Source organism: Brassica oleracea, chromosome C8 (genome assembly GCF_000695525.1).
Source record: "Brassica oleracea var. oleracea cultivar TO1000 chromosome C8, BOL, whole genome shotgun sequence".
Classification (NCBI taxonomy): Eukaryota; Viridiplantae; Streptophyta; class Magnoliopsida; order Brassicales; family Brassicaceae; genus Brassica; species Brassica oleracea.
This window is the reverse complement of record NC_027755.1, coordinates 7,338,179-7,350,922: the sequence shown is the minus strand read 5'-3', so window position 1 is coordinate 7,350,922 and position 12,744 is coordinate 7,338,179. Positions and strand designations below refer to the sequence as shown.

Sequence of the window (12,744 nt, the reverse complement as noted above, 5' to 3'; positions counted from 1 at the left end):
CCTCCAGCAGAGCAGACTCCACGATCGCACCGACCAGGAAAGGCGCCTATGGGAACATGCACTTCGACCGAGGAGGTTCATCGCTCGCGCAACAGACGTTCGTTTGATCCAGCAGAGAGCGGCGAGTCCGACTGAGTCCGCGAGGACTATTCTCTATCCATTGTTCTATCCATCTGAACTCTTTATTTTTATGTTTTATTTTTATGCCTTGTGTTGATTTTAGGCTGACCTCAGATTCATTTCACACCAGGGATGGTGTAAATTAAGTCTGGGGGAAGCACTATGTGCTGAAACTTTATTTTTTTGTTTTTGAGTCAGTTCTTATGTCATTTGGATGTTTTATTGAGTCAGTTTAGAATCGAGTCAGCTAAAACTCTTGTGGGAATTAAGACCTTGTGAGATATTCTCTTAACCACCTCGTGCTCTAACATTCTTATCCAGTGACCTTAGCAGTGATGAAAGACCCACACGTGGACATGGAACACCCTCTGACTTATCTCATTTGATTCTCCAGAAGCTCTCATACGATCAGGTTACACTGGGTAGACTCAACTCCACCTAACTTGAACCTAATCCTGACTGAAATTCTTCTTGTTATGGGCACTAGATCAGGGAAACGAGACCCACGCTCAGGGCTTCTTATTCTTTTTACCAATCTTGCTGATCCTGAGTAGCTAGCTCATCTTTACCAATCTTGCTGATCCAACCTTGTACCTAAGCCTTTATTTTCACTTTAATGCACTCTGTTTTTCAATGTCATATGTGCAGATATGTGCAAAAAGGTCGGAGAGGTTAGGATTGACGCAGCCCCTTACTCGTTAATGCCTTACATTCAGAGAAGAGAGAGCAAGCATAATGAGAACAGTTGACAAGATCAAGCCCTAATAAGAAGAACATTCAAGGGTGCATGATCTGACTAGAGGAACAATGGCGACCCGTGAGAAACAAAAGGATAGACCACCAGTGGCTGCAAGACATTCACCCCGATACCTTTCCCTCGAAACCCCATCACTGTTCTTCAAAAAAAAAAATTATTTATATACAGTATGCTTTTATTTATTTTATGATGGAGATGGGGAAGGTAACTTCGGAAGATACACGCCACTGGGAAGGGTTGAGCAAGGAGTTGGTACCGATTTTTGAGGAATTAGAAAGAAGTCAATAGCTGGAGAACAGTCATATGATTGACCCGAAGTGGAGAACAACCACATCCGTGAAGCAGAAACGAGTAAGGGTTGTGGACATCAATAGATACGTCCTCTCTTGCTATTTTGTGTGATATCCTGCATACACTCAAATACGGTAGCCCCTAAACACTCTCAGCTCCACCATAAAACAATCTGTTCCTTATCAACCCGTCTACCCTGAATAGTGCCTGTAAAGAGAAGCTCACGCTGTTCTTAATTGATGTTTAAGGAGTTTTGTCTCGATAGTGCAACCTTTTCAGGTATGAGACAGAGAGTATGGAGCTGATTCTCGAACAGCGATCGTGGGTGTTCTTGTAAGGGTGTGCGGTCTAAAGTCTACAGCTTGTATGGTTGAGAGATGTGTGGTAAGAGCATGGTTATTCAGGAAAAGCGAGTTCCCACTCTTTCAAACCTTTCTCCCTGTTCTTGAGGCTTGGCCTTGTTCGAGGACACACAAGGATCTAAGTCTGGGAGAATTGATATATGGTGTTTTTAATACCATTATATGTGTGCTTTGAGCTAATTCTCAGTCCTAATTCGTGTTTAATTGATATCATTCCAGGTTTGGAGTAGGTGAAAGAGCAAATAAGAGAGATTCAGGAAGTTAGATGTCGTTTTGAAGGATTCGATGCGGAACAGCCATCTAGAACAACCCGAAGGTTGTTCCCAAAGAGAAAAAGCGTCTGACTATTCCCGATCATTAAGGAAACTTCCTATTCCAGAAGTTTGCCCTAGATTCCACTCTCTCTTGTCTCTTTACCACCAGCGCCTCCATATAAAAAGGACTATGCTATCATTTCTTTTTCTGACGCTAGTTTTTGCAAGAGACCTAGAACTATTTTCTTTGGATTCAGCAGCTTGTAAGGGAGAAGGCTTCATCCTCACGAGAAGATCATCCTGAACCCTTGTCTTTCTACTTTATTTTATATGCAGTATTATTCAGAAACCATGTATGTGTCATCCTGCTTTATGATTGAGTAGTAGGCTAAGCTTGCTTAGGGTTGTAGGGTATTAGTCGCATGAACTGAACACAAAATAAGTGATCTTAACTGTTCTTCATTCATATTGTTCTTACTACTTACATTGAATTGATCACTTAATGTTCGATTTCTGATTTAATCACCTAGCTAACCGCTTAGGAGATAAATTGACATATATTGAATGAGCTTTGTATCCCTAATCAGCGAGAGTAGATATTAGAGTATTAAGTGAACTAATCAGATCTTGTCTCTAAGGCTTGTTATCGCGTCTTGTTCCAAGTTAGAACTTAGGATTCAAGACCGATCTGCAAAGGGAGCAAGACCACGATAGTGGATTGTTCTAGCCGAGTGATCTGAGTTCTAGACTGCACCTCATTGCACTTGAATAGTTGTTCAGTTTTGCATTGACACCCGATTAATAACCCTAAGCCAGCTTCATTTAAATCGAATTTGAACCATCTAGGTATTCTAGTTACTTGCGTCACAATTAATTCTCAAAACCCCACTTGTTTCTCAGCTTATTATTGAACTCATATGAGTAAAGAGTAAACTGGTCCTCTGGATTGAATCTCAATTATTACAATTACCACTGTTAACTTGACATTAGCAAGGATTCATTTTTAGTGTATCACTTGATCGTTCAAATGGGTGTCAAATTCTGGTCCAACAATTTTCCTCTGGTCCTTTTATGGCTTGTCGCTTTTAAGAATGAAATATCATTTGGGGTATCTGTCTTTCTTGTTCGAAAAATTTCCGTCTTCTTTCAAGAATAACTATAACGTGATTTGTCGTTGTTTCCCAATAACATATTAATATAAGATATTTTTATACTCCTTGGATAATATTGTATCTTAGTCAATCCCCTATTTGTTTGGATATTCTCTTCGATGAAGATCTCTGACATTTGTGCGGTAACCGCCAAAGCTATGGGTACAAATGTTGATGTAGCTATTCTGGAGACGACCAACCCTCCGCGTTTCTGAACGGAGCTAGAACAAGAACATCGCAAAGGAAGAGACTTTGACCAAGACTTTAAGGGAAGAGATGCCTCTTACGATTAATCCCCATAGGATTAATGGTCGAGTTGATAATACTAGCCATGCACCCATTGTTCCGAGTCTTACCCCGACCAATGTTTATGGACCAAAACCTTTGAGCTTGGTTTGTACCGAGCTCTAGGACCATCCTCCTAAAAAGCTAAAACCAAAACCATAGAATCGAGGCCGTGTTTTTTTGAGTGACCTGAATGGAAACTGACCCTTTCATTGGAAGCTAATCTATGCCAAAGATTTCCAAATCACGGAGGAATAAGACAGTGTCACTCACCTTGTGAGGTATTTCCGACAAGCAGTTTGTCCTCTCTCCTCTTTGCATAACATGGCCAAACGTGATGCTTATGTCAAAATGGTGCGCACTAAGGTGTAAACTAAGGCTTTTAAAATTCATTTTTGTTTTACTTGGTTGCTAAAGTGAGCTTTATTCCCATGCTATGGAGGAACATAACAAATTTGTCGTGAGACTGGAGAAGCATTTGAGGAATGTCCCACAACTGATGAACTCAACAACATGAAGAAGGTGGTCTGGGAGCTGAGCCTTATTTTGAAGAAAGCACATGAGAAAGAGCATTCGAATATTTCCCAACTGACAGCAGCACAGGAATTTGGGGATCTGGTAAGTTTCATGAAGGCTCAGCTCCACGTGGCGAGAAATGTAAAAAAACACTGCTATTGAGTAGGTCACTTTTATGACTGATAGAATCAAAGATTTTCCTGGTAAAAGAAATATGGACTTACGTAAAGATTCTCTTAGGGCTATGAGGACTCTTGATGTGAACAACTCAGCTGTTATCAGTTCGCTTACCGAAAAGTGGGAAAATAAAAAGCTCAAGACTAACTGTGAGATCAGACTCCAAGAGGTGGCAGCTAAAAATGATCTTATCAAGGAAATAATGGAGAGTAATCTACTGATTACGAATGATCTTCCTCCCTCTAGAACAAAGAGATCGAGCTTGGAGCCGAACTTAATGTTGTTGCGGTGTCTTTATTTTGTATTGGATAGCTCGAGCTCCCCCATGTATCTGATGGATTTTCTCTCCAAAAGATCTATCATCTGTGGTGCCTATTGGAGTTGACGATTTCGGAAGTAACATCGGATTAACTAGAACATCACCAGTGGGACATCAGATTGAGATTGGCAACCAGCTCAGTGATGTCAATATCTAGAGGCAAAATAAAACTCCTGATGCTGATGCTCGTGAGTAGTGAGAGAGAACGACTACTCTATGTCGTGTTGATGCTGTTTTTATTTCATTTCTATTGTCATTGGCATTGTTATTGTTTTTAATGAATAACTGCACATTTTTGGTGTTGACCCTTTACGCGGCCTTTTGCTTCTTTACATTTTTTCAAAGATGATTCATATTTTTTTTATTAGAGTTTGGTCAGACTTGTTTGTTCTTTTACAAAAGTTATCCAATAGTTTGTCTGACCTCAATGTATCTATGTATAGGTTCCTGCTAGTCTCTACTGATTAAAATTACAATGTTGGTGATAAGTACAATTCAGCTTTTATACAATACTTTTTTGACTTTTCGTGGTACGATCATTCACGCTTTGGATTGTCTGTAGGCTTGATCAGGACCTTTGGTTATTTTACGAGGATGTTATCAATTTAGCATGAGTGGCGTTTGCCGACTTTCCAGTATCAACCATTACTCTTGAGAGCTTGCATCCTCCAACATCTAGGCATATGATCAAGTAATCATCGTGAGGTATATGATGGTTAACAGTTTCGTACTTGTGGAAAATGATTTAATGATCCCACTCGGTAATTGGGCCTTCGTGTTTCCCTGATGCTTTCAACTCTTTTCCGGTATGATTTTATCAAGTTATCGGAGTTACAAAATTTTGAGCCTCCGTAAATGAAGTTGATTTGTTTAGAGGGGAGTGGGTAGTATCCTTGTCCCCTAAACAGATCGAGGTCGTATATCGTTGAGCAGTTTTTGACAAACAATTATTTCTTCACATAATTCTTAAACCCGGTAGCAACGTTGCGTTTGCTTCTGCTTTGAAGGTTCTTGTGGATTACGAGATGTCTATTTCTCGCCAGCATATGAGGTGTAACCGAGGTCTGGCTTGTCAACCTTTTTCGGTTTCATAGGTTTCGACATGTCCACTCAGAGGATCGTGTCGAATCTTTTCTTAAGAGCCGGTGGGGGTAAGTTCGGTGACTCTTCCGTTATTTCACGGCTTTTTTTATTGGAGGTAGTTTGGTCTTGGTGTTGGTCTTTGGTGTTATTGTGACATGTTTTATATTAGACTCGGCGTCTTCTTCTTTGTTGCTCTTACTTCTTTGTGCGACTTAGCATTCTTCCGTGGAATGAGCTTTTCTTTGGTGGAAACAACATAATTAGCTTCCAGCGTATTTAGATGGTATGTCATTAGTTGGATTGTTCACAGCGAAGGAATGTTGTCTCTTAGTGGGGTTTCTCTCTTGATTGGTTTGTTTGGTGGTTTCTTGCTCAGAAGATATTACTCAAATTATCTTAAGTAGTGACTTTACTCTAAATAAAATCAACCAGACGCGATTATGCTAGGCAAACAGATTATAAAGCAGTAAATAAAGTAAAGCAGTGGTGAATAAAGCAGTTGTTCGGTTGATTAAAGTTGTAAACAATATAAGAAAATCGCTAGATCTAGGGTTTAAGCAATCAGAATTATAGAGATATAGATGCTAAGGGTATATGAATGACAATCCTACAACTCGAATTCTAATGAAGGGCATTGTACTGTTCAATGCGAATCTCAGCTGTCGCAAATTATGAGGTTCGATGAAAGGCATCTTCCAATGAAATGGATACTTTAACTGAAATTTCATCTCAAGATGAAAACAATATTCCATTTTAATGGCATTGAGAGATACTCCTTTATAAAGAAGAAGATTCTAGCCTTCACAACTCTGAACCAGATGATGAATGACCTTACATGTTCGAGTTTTATATTTCATAGATCTACATATGAAGCTCATGCATCGATGAATACAAAGCATTGTTTCAATAAAACTACAATTTGTATAAATAAATAAATTTAATTTATTCAATCCAAATATTTATAATTATTTAATATTTTTTTAATATATTTTTATATTTTTTTTAAAATGGTAAACTTTTCCTCGAAAAGAGAATGTGAAAAGACTCGGTGGTAACACACCATGTTTATCTGGCTTAACAGTAAATTCGAACTCGGATCCCTTAGAGATCCACATAACACCTTGTGCCACCCGACGCGTGGTTTTATTTTTAATATCTATTTATTATTTTAATAATTTTTTTTTTTAAATGCAGTCAGTTTTATTTTAAAAAACAAATCGAACAGAAAACGTGTTTCTTGTGGTTCTGGCCATTGTGGCCAACTAGGCCTGGGCATTTCGGGTATCGGTTCGGATATTTCGGGTTTTGGGTAGTTCGGATAGGGGCTAGAGGATCCATTTAGTACTTGACCTATTTTCGGTTCGGTTCGGTTCGGATAGTTTCGGGTTCGGTTCGGTTCGGATAGTAAATGTAGGAACCGGAAAATATCCGGAAAAAAGTTCGGTTCTCATTTGGATCCGGTTCGGGTTCGGATAGTTCGGGTAGTTCGGATAATTTGGATAAAAATATCGGTTATTTAGGGTAAAATATCAAATAATTAGGATGATTTAGATAAAAAATTTGGATATTTCGGATTACTTTGGATATTTCGGATAAAACTATCTGGATAGTTTCGGATAGTTTAGGATACTTTCGGGTAGGTTGGATACTTTATAATAATTTAGTTATCCTCAACTATTTTCAGATACTTTTAATAGAATTTTAAATTAAAAATATATATTTAGTGATGTTATATGTATATATAATTAATATTTTTATATATTCGGGTACCCGTTCGGTTCTTGGTTCGGTTATTTCGGATATAAAAATATAGGAACCGTTCGGATATTTGAGGGTATTAGTTCGGTTCCGGTTTCGGGTATTTCGGTTCGGGTCCGGTTCGGTTCTTCGGTTCCGGTTATTTTGCCCAGGCTTACTATGTTGTGTTGGGTAGTTGCCCTATGCATGATAAGTAGATATAATATAAGTTTATATTCTTGTATCAAATATACATACATACATGATAGTCTATTATCCAATAAATAATAAACATAACAATTGAAGAGAAATTTGTAAATATAGAACAAAAAATAACTGCATTATCCCTATGCCATAAATTGAACTATATATTGTCCCCATGCCATAATGTTTTGTGTAAAACCAATTAAGGGTCTTTGCTCTTGGTTTCTTAATACATATATATTTGTATGAATTAAAGAACTTTCGGTTTGGGTTTCCTTAGCCCGCAATTATATACGTATATATAATATATACATACAAATATATATGTATTAAGAACCCAAGAGCAAGGATCCCCGATAATCATCCTCTAAGCCCCTATTCTAAACCCAATTTATTTTTTGTTAATTAAATTACTTATTTAAAAAAACGGAAATTAAGTTAAAAAAGAAAATAAATTGCAAAAGAAAAACGGAAGGCAAATTCATTTAGCCCCAAACCGCAAAACGACGAACCCTAAATCACATCTTCTTCTTTGTGTCTCTCTCTCTCTCTCTCTCTCTCGAGAAAATCTGAGAAAATTCACCGGCTATTATCTCTACGATGCTTCACTTCCCCTTCGCCAGCGTTACTTATTCTTACCTGGCTGATTATATCCATCTTATCTTGTGAAGGAAGATCAGCTAGTTATGGAAGCCAAAAACATGATTAGGCAGAAAGAATGCAGAAGCGTCTGGAGTCAATATGGTTCTGCTGCAGGTTAGTCCTCTCTGTTCACTATTACTTACATCCTTTAAATTTTTTTTTTCTCTTGGTTAGCAATATCAATCACATAATTTTTCAAGCAGAGGACGAGGAAACTGTTTCATCTCAAGACTCATGTGTTACATCACACCCACGGGTTAACAGGTTTGTCTTGAGATAAAACAAACATAGCTCTATATTTTTTTAGTTTTTTTTTTCTTGAAGGATTTTGATCCTCTGGAAACAGTTCCATGTAACAATGAGAGAGAACTATATGGTGGTTTTGTTAAGTTGTCTCTTTATTAATTGGTTATTACATTTTCACATCGGTAAAACGTTTTAGAGCTATGAATCTGCATCCATATCAGATGACTGATTATGTGGTATATCTAAAAATACTCTTCAGAGATGGTGAGTTTGACTATGATCTTGAGGATATAATGGTGATGGATGCAATATGGCTCTTGGTTTAGGCCATATCTAAAGATACAATTGTTACATTCAACCTTGATATTTGAAATAGATTAGTCTCGTGGACTAATTGGATATGGTATTGTGTTTTATGTAGGTAGACATGAGAGCCAGGATTCGAGTAAACAAAGGTTAATAACATAAGAGATAAATATCGGGCACAGTGCACCTGCTTGTTCGATATCACATTTTCATTTTGGGATTTTTGTTAAAAACTTAGTTATTTGCCATGTCAATATCAAGTTAGGCTTGTTACTATACTCAAAATTGATTTATTTTTTCCTGTTTAAAGTTGTATTATATGGTACCAGATGAAATTGAATGTCTTCAAGTTTCAAGATAGTTCAGTTTTTTAGGTAATTTGTTTTTTTGTAACAAATGTAGTTCGGTTCATAAATCATATTTTAGGATAATTGGTTATTTAAAAATTAAATATAATTAATATTTTATATATATGATTTATATTTTAAAAATTCGGATATATATTCGGTTCGCGATTTAGTTTTGGTTCGGTTTATGTTTTCCAGTTCCTGAAATATATTATTCAATTGGTTATTTATGAATTCGGTTTGGTTTTGGTTCTTCTACAAATGTTTCCAGACATATACACTATTTTATATTGAATTACATATTAAAGTTTTATTTTATTTCGAAAATAAACCCGCATTTTCTAAGCGCGGATCAAAATCTAATATATGATTTAAACCTTAAACCCTTAATCACATAGGTTCAAACCCTAAAGCCTAAATCAAGTAAATAGTGATTATGAATTTAATGTTTAATAAGTTAAAGTTTAGTGTTTTTTTTTTTTACAACAAAAGGCTATTTCCTGGTCCGAGAGCCACCTCGGGAGAACTGAAACCATATGATCTTTAAAAGGTACTTTACCTTGATGTTTCTAATAGTTAATTTGTTTATAATAACTTACCTTATTTTGGATTACTTGTGCAAGTTCATATCATATATATTGCATTGTTTAAATGTAATTTACCTTTATGTTTCTAATTTTTTAATTCATTTATTAATAACTTACCTTATTTATTTTATTTTATTTTAATTTTTTTTTACAACAAAAGACTATGAAACTAAGAAGGTTCCTGGTCCGAGAACCACCTTGGGAGAACTGAATCAACATAAACCATAGCAGATGACAAAGTTCTAGCACCTCGTGCCAGCTTGTCCGCCAGAGTATTTTGCGCCCTTGGTATATGTTGGATAGTAAAATTAAGAAATAATTCCTTACATCGCAGAAACTCCTCCATGTGTGTAGTGAACGCCGACCATTCTGTCGGTGAAGACACTATCTTTACCAATTGAGAACAGCCTGTTGCAAACACCACCTCTGAGATTTGTAGGGTCTTCATGCACTCCATCGCTCATATCAAAGCTTCACATTCAGCATGTAAAGGTGATAGACTCCTGCGAATAGACATTGCACCCATCATAGTATCAGTTGATCCATCTTTTCTGTAGACCCATCCCTGCCCTGTATAAGGATCATGTTCCTTCAATGCTCCATCTATATAACACTTGTTAACTCCATGTGGAAAATGGTTCTCTGTAATATGTAGATATTCACGATTTATAGACTCATCTGTCTGGGCTTCAGCCCACAAAACACCTTCTATCTCCGCAATCCGAAGAATATCAAAAGGGGTTCTTATCTGATTCTTAAAAACTTTAGCGTTTCTATTCTTCCAAATATACCACAATATCCATGGAAAATAACTCAAATCCGGTTCCTTGGGAAACCGCCAGAAAAGATAGTCCATATTTGTGAAAAGGGACGGGGTGGGGAAAACTCCTGGGCATGAGGGAATATTAGATAAAGCCCACGTTTGTAGTGCTAATGGACACTCAAATAAAACATGATTAATAGATTCTTCTTCAGCACCGCATATTTGACATTGCACACCACATTTTATCCCTCGTGAATGAAGATTCTTAGTTACCGGTAGACTACCCGAATTTAATGTTCTTGGTTAAAGTTTAGTGTTTAACAAATTAAATTTAGTGTTTTAGAAATTAGAATTTAATGCACTTGTTGATTTTTTTTAAATGATAAAGAAACACGAAAATTTTGAAAAATTAAGATTTAGAAAATATTCTCTTAACAAATTGGGAGAGATTTACGGTATATTGTGATTACGAATTTGGCAGAACTCAAATTTTGTCGTCCGTAGACCAAAACAAGACTGGTAGACTTCGAAATCCCGCTAAAGTAGAATATAATATTAAGGTAGATAACGCAATCACAATGTTGTAGAGTATATATATGCAGATTTTATGTTTCCGTGTTAGTAGATATAATAGTAAAACGTAGTTCGTCAAATCTACCGTAGTTCATATCATAGGGAAAACGGTAGTTAATTCAATATGCGATGGTAGACTAATGACCTTTAAGTAGATATTACGTTCTAAAAGCTGCATATACTTATGTAGTTAACCGAAACTACAATCTACATGCTTGCATACACTAGATTGTGTTTTATGCTATTCGTAGACCAAAAAAATAAAATTGTATTCCCCTAATATTTAGTCAACCAAAATATTTTTCATATGATTGTTTGTTGTTTATGTACATTTTGTATAATTTTCCATATTTTTCCGACTCTTAAATTAATTGATATGAATTTCTTAAGTTGGTCAAGGGTATCTGAATCCAAAACGGACCTAAAAGAAATTTATGGTAAAGGGACAATATAGTTGTTTTTCTGTTCCGTTTTGGCAATTTTTCACAATTTAATGCCGTGGAACCTACCATCTAAGCATAAATATCACGTTTGCCGTGGAAGCACCGTAGCCTAATGATTAAGGTTTAAAAGATTCTACACCCCGATCTAGGGTTCGAATCCCAAACTATTCAATTTCTTGCAGATTACAGGAAATCCAAGTTTCAAGTTTCGGAGAAAACGATTTATTAAACAATTATGCAGACTATGAAGAAAAGCTTACAAAAGATCTTCAACATGGTGCAAGTAAATCTGGGCAGGCGTGGATCTCCATAGGACGTCTCAAGTGATGCAGTATGGCATATGTCATCGTAAGACATGTAGTATTATCGGTTGTCGAATCGAACGTCATATCAAATATGCAATATCACGTTAAAAAATATCGTTAAAAAAAAATATCACGTTTGCCATCCCTCGTACTCTGCATTTTATCAAACCCATTTCGTTATTTTTCCCCTAACAAGCCAACTAAATGTTGCGAAGGTACGATTTTTGTTTGTCAACTTTTCATTAGAAGCCCAATAAAGAGCATAAACTGGTTCTGTATAAATCGGTTTAGCAAACCACATACAATATATTATGTGACAAGATTAAACTAAAGTGGAAGCCAATAGATTTTTTATTTTTACGACAAAAGATCATTCTATCGCTTAAATTTAAGGTGGTTTTAATGACGAAATCAGAATAAAATAACCAACAAAATAAAAGTTCCTATGATAACCAATATTATACTATTATGTATTATGTGATATATTTTATAATTCTAATCATAGGACATACTTATTATAATATTAAACAATAAGGAAACAAGTTGACACATGTGAAAAGGTCCATCTGTTCATTATAAGACATGATAATGTTGACAAAAATTAAAATATGTATAATCAGTATATACATTTTAATTATATATGATATTCATTATGATTCATGACAAGCATTGTTGTAACGGCCCAGTTCCTGGCCCAAAAATTTTCATAAGAGAATGGGCTTCTCTACGGCCCATTTGACAAAAACCTAGGATTCCCTTCATCATTTCCTATAAAAAGAGATGCAGCTCTTCTTTTCTCTCATTCTGAAACTTGAACGAAGCTCTGCAGAGATTTAGAGAGACTAGGAAACCCTAGCCGTCAAACTTCTCTTTTCCTTTTCTCTCTTCTTCTCTCACACCTCTCTTTCTCTCTCTCTCTCTCCCTCTCCTTTCTCTTTCTGTTGGATCTCTTCCTCTCTCCTCGCCGAGAGTCCCCCGAGAGCAAGCCGAGCCGCCGGTGGCGGTGGTGGTCGTCGTCCAAGTGGTGGTGGGGTGATCGTCCGAGTGTGGTGATGGTGGTGGCTGTGTGGTGTTGTGGTGGTGACCAGATCTCGTCTCTCTTGTTTACTTGTTCCAGATCTGTTCAGATCTCATCCCCTTTGTCTCTTGTTCCAGATCCAGATCCAGAACTAGGCTAAGGTGGAGTGTCTTGAACCCATCTTGTTCTCATGTACTGTATACTCCTTTATGTTGGAGTTAGGGTTGATTAGACCCTGTTTGAAAGCTAGGATGATAG

The 12,744-nt window shown here is 36.7% G+C and overlaps 1 long non-coding RNA gene across 1 annotated transcript; it reads left to right on the top strand.

Annotated features, from left to right (window-relative positions):
- Positions 1-7,768: 7,768 nt before the first annotated feature.
- LOC106310603 lies at positions 7,769-8,794 on the top strand. The gene is made up of 3 exons (XR_001263823.1): positions 7,769-8,012; positions 8,102-8,162; positions 8,566-8,794. It is a non-coding gene; the product is annotated as an uncharacterized LOC106310603 (long non-coding RNA).
- The last annotated feature ends 3,950 nt before the right edge of the window (positions 8,795-12,744 follow it).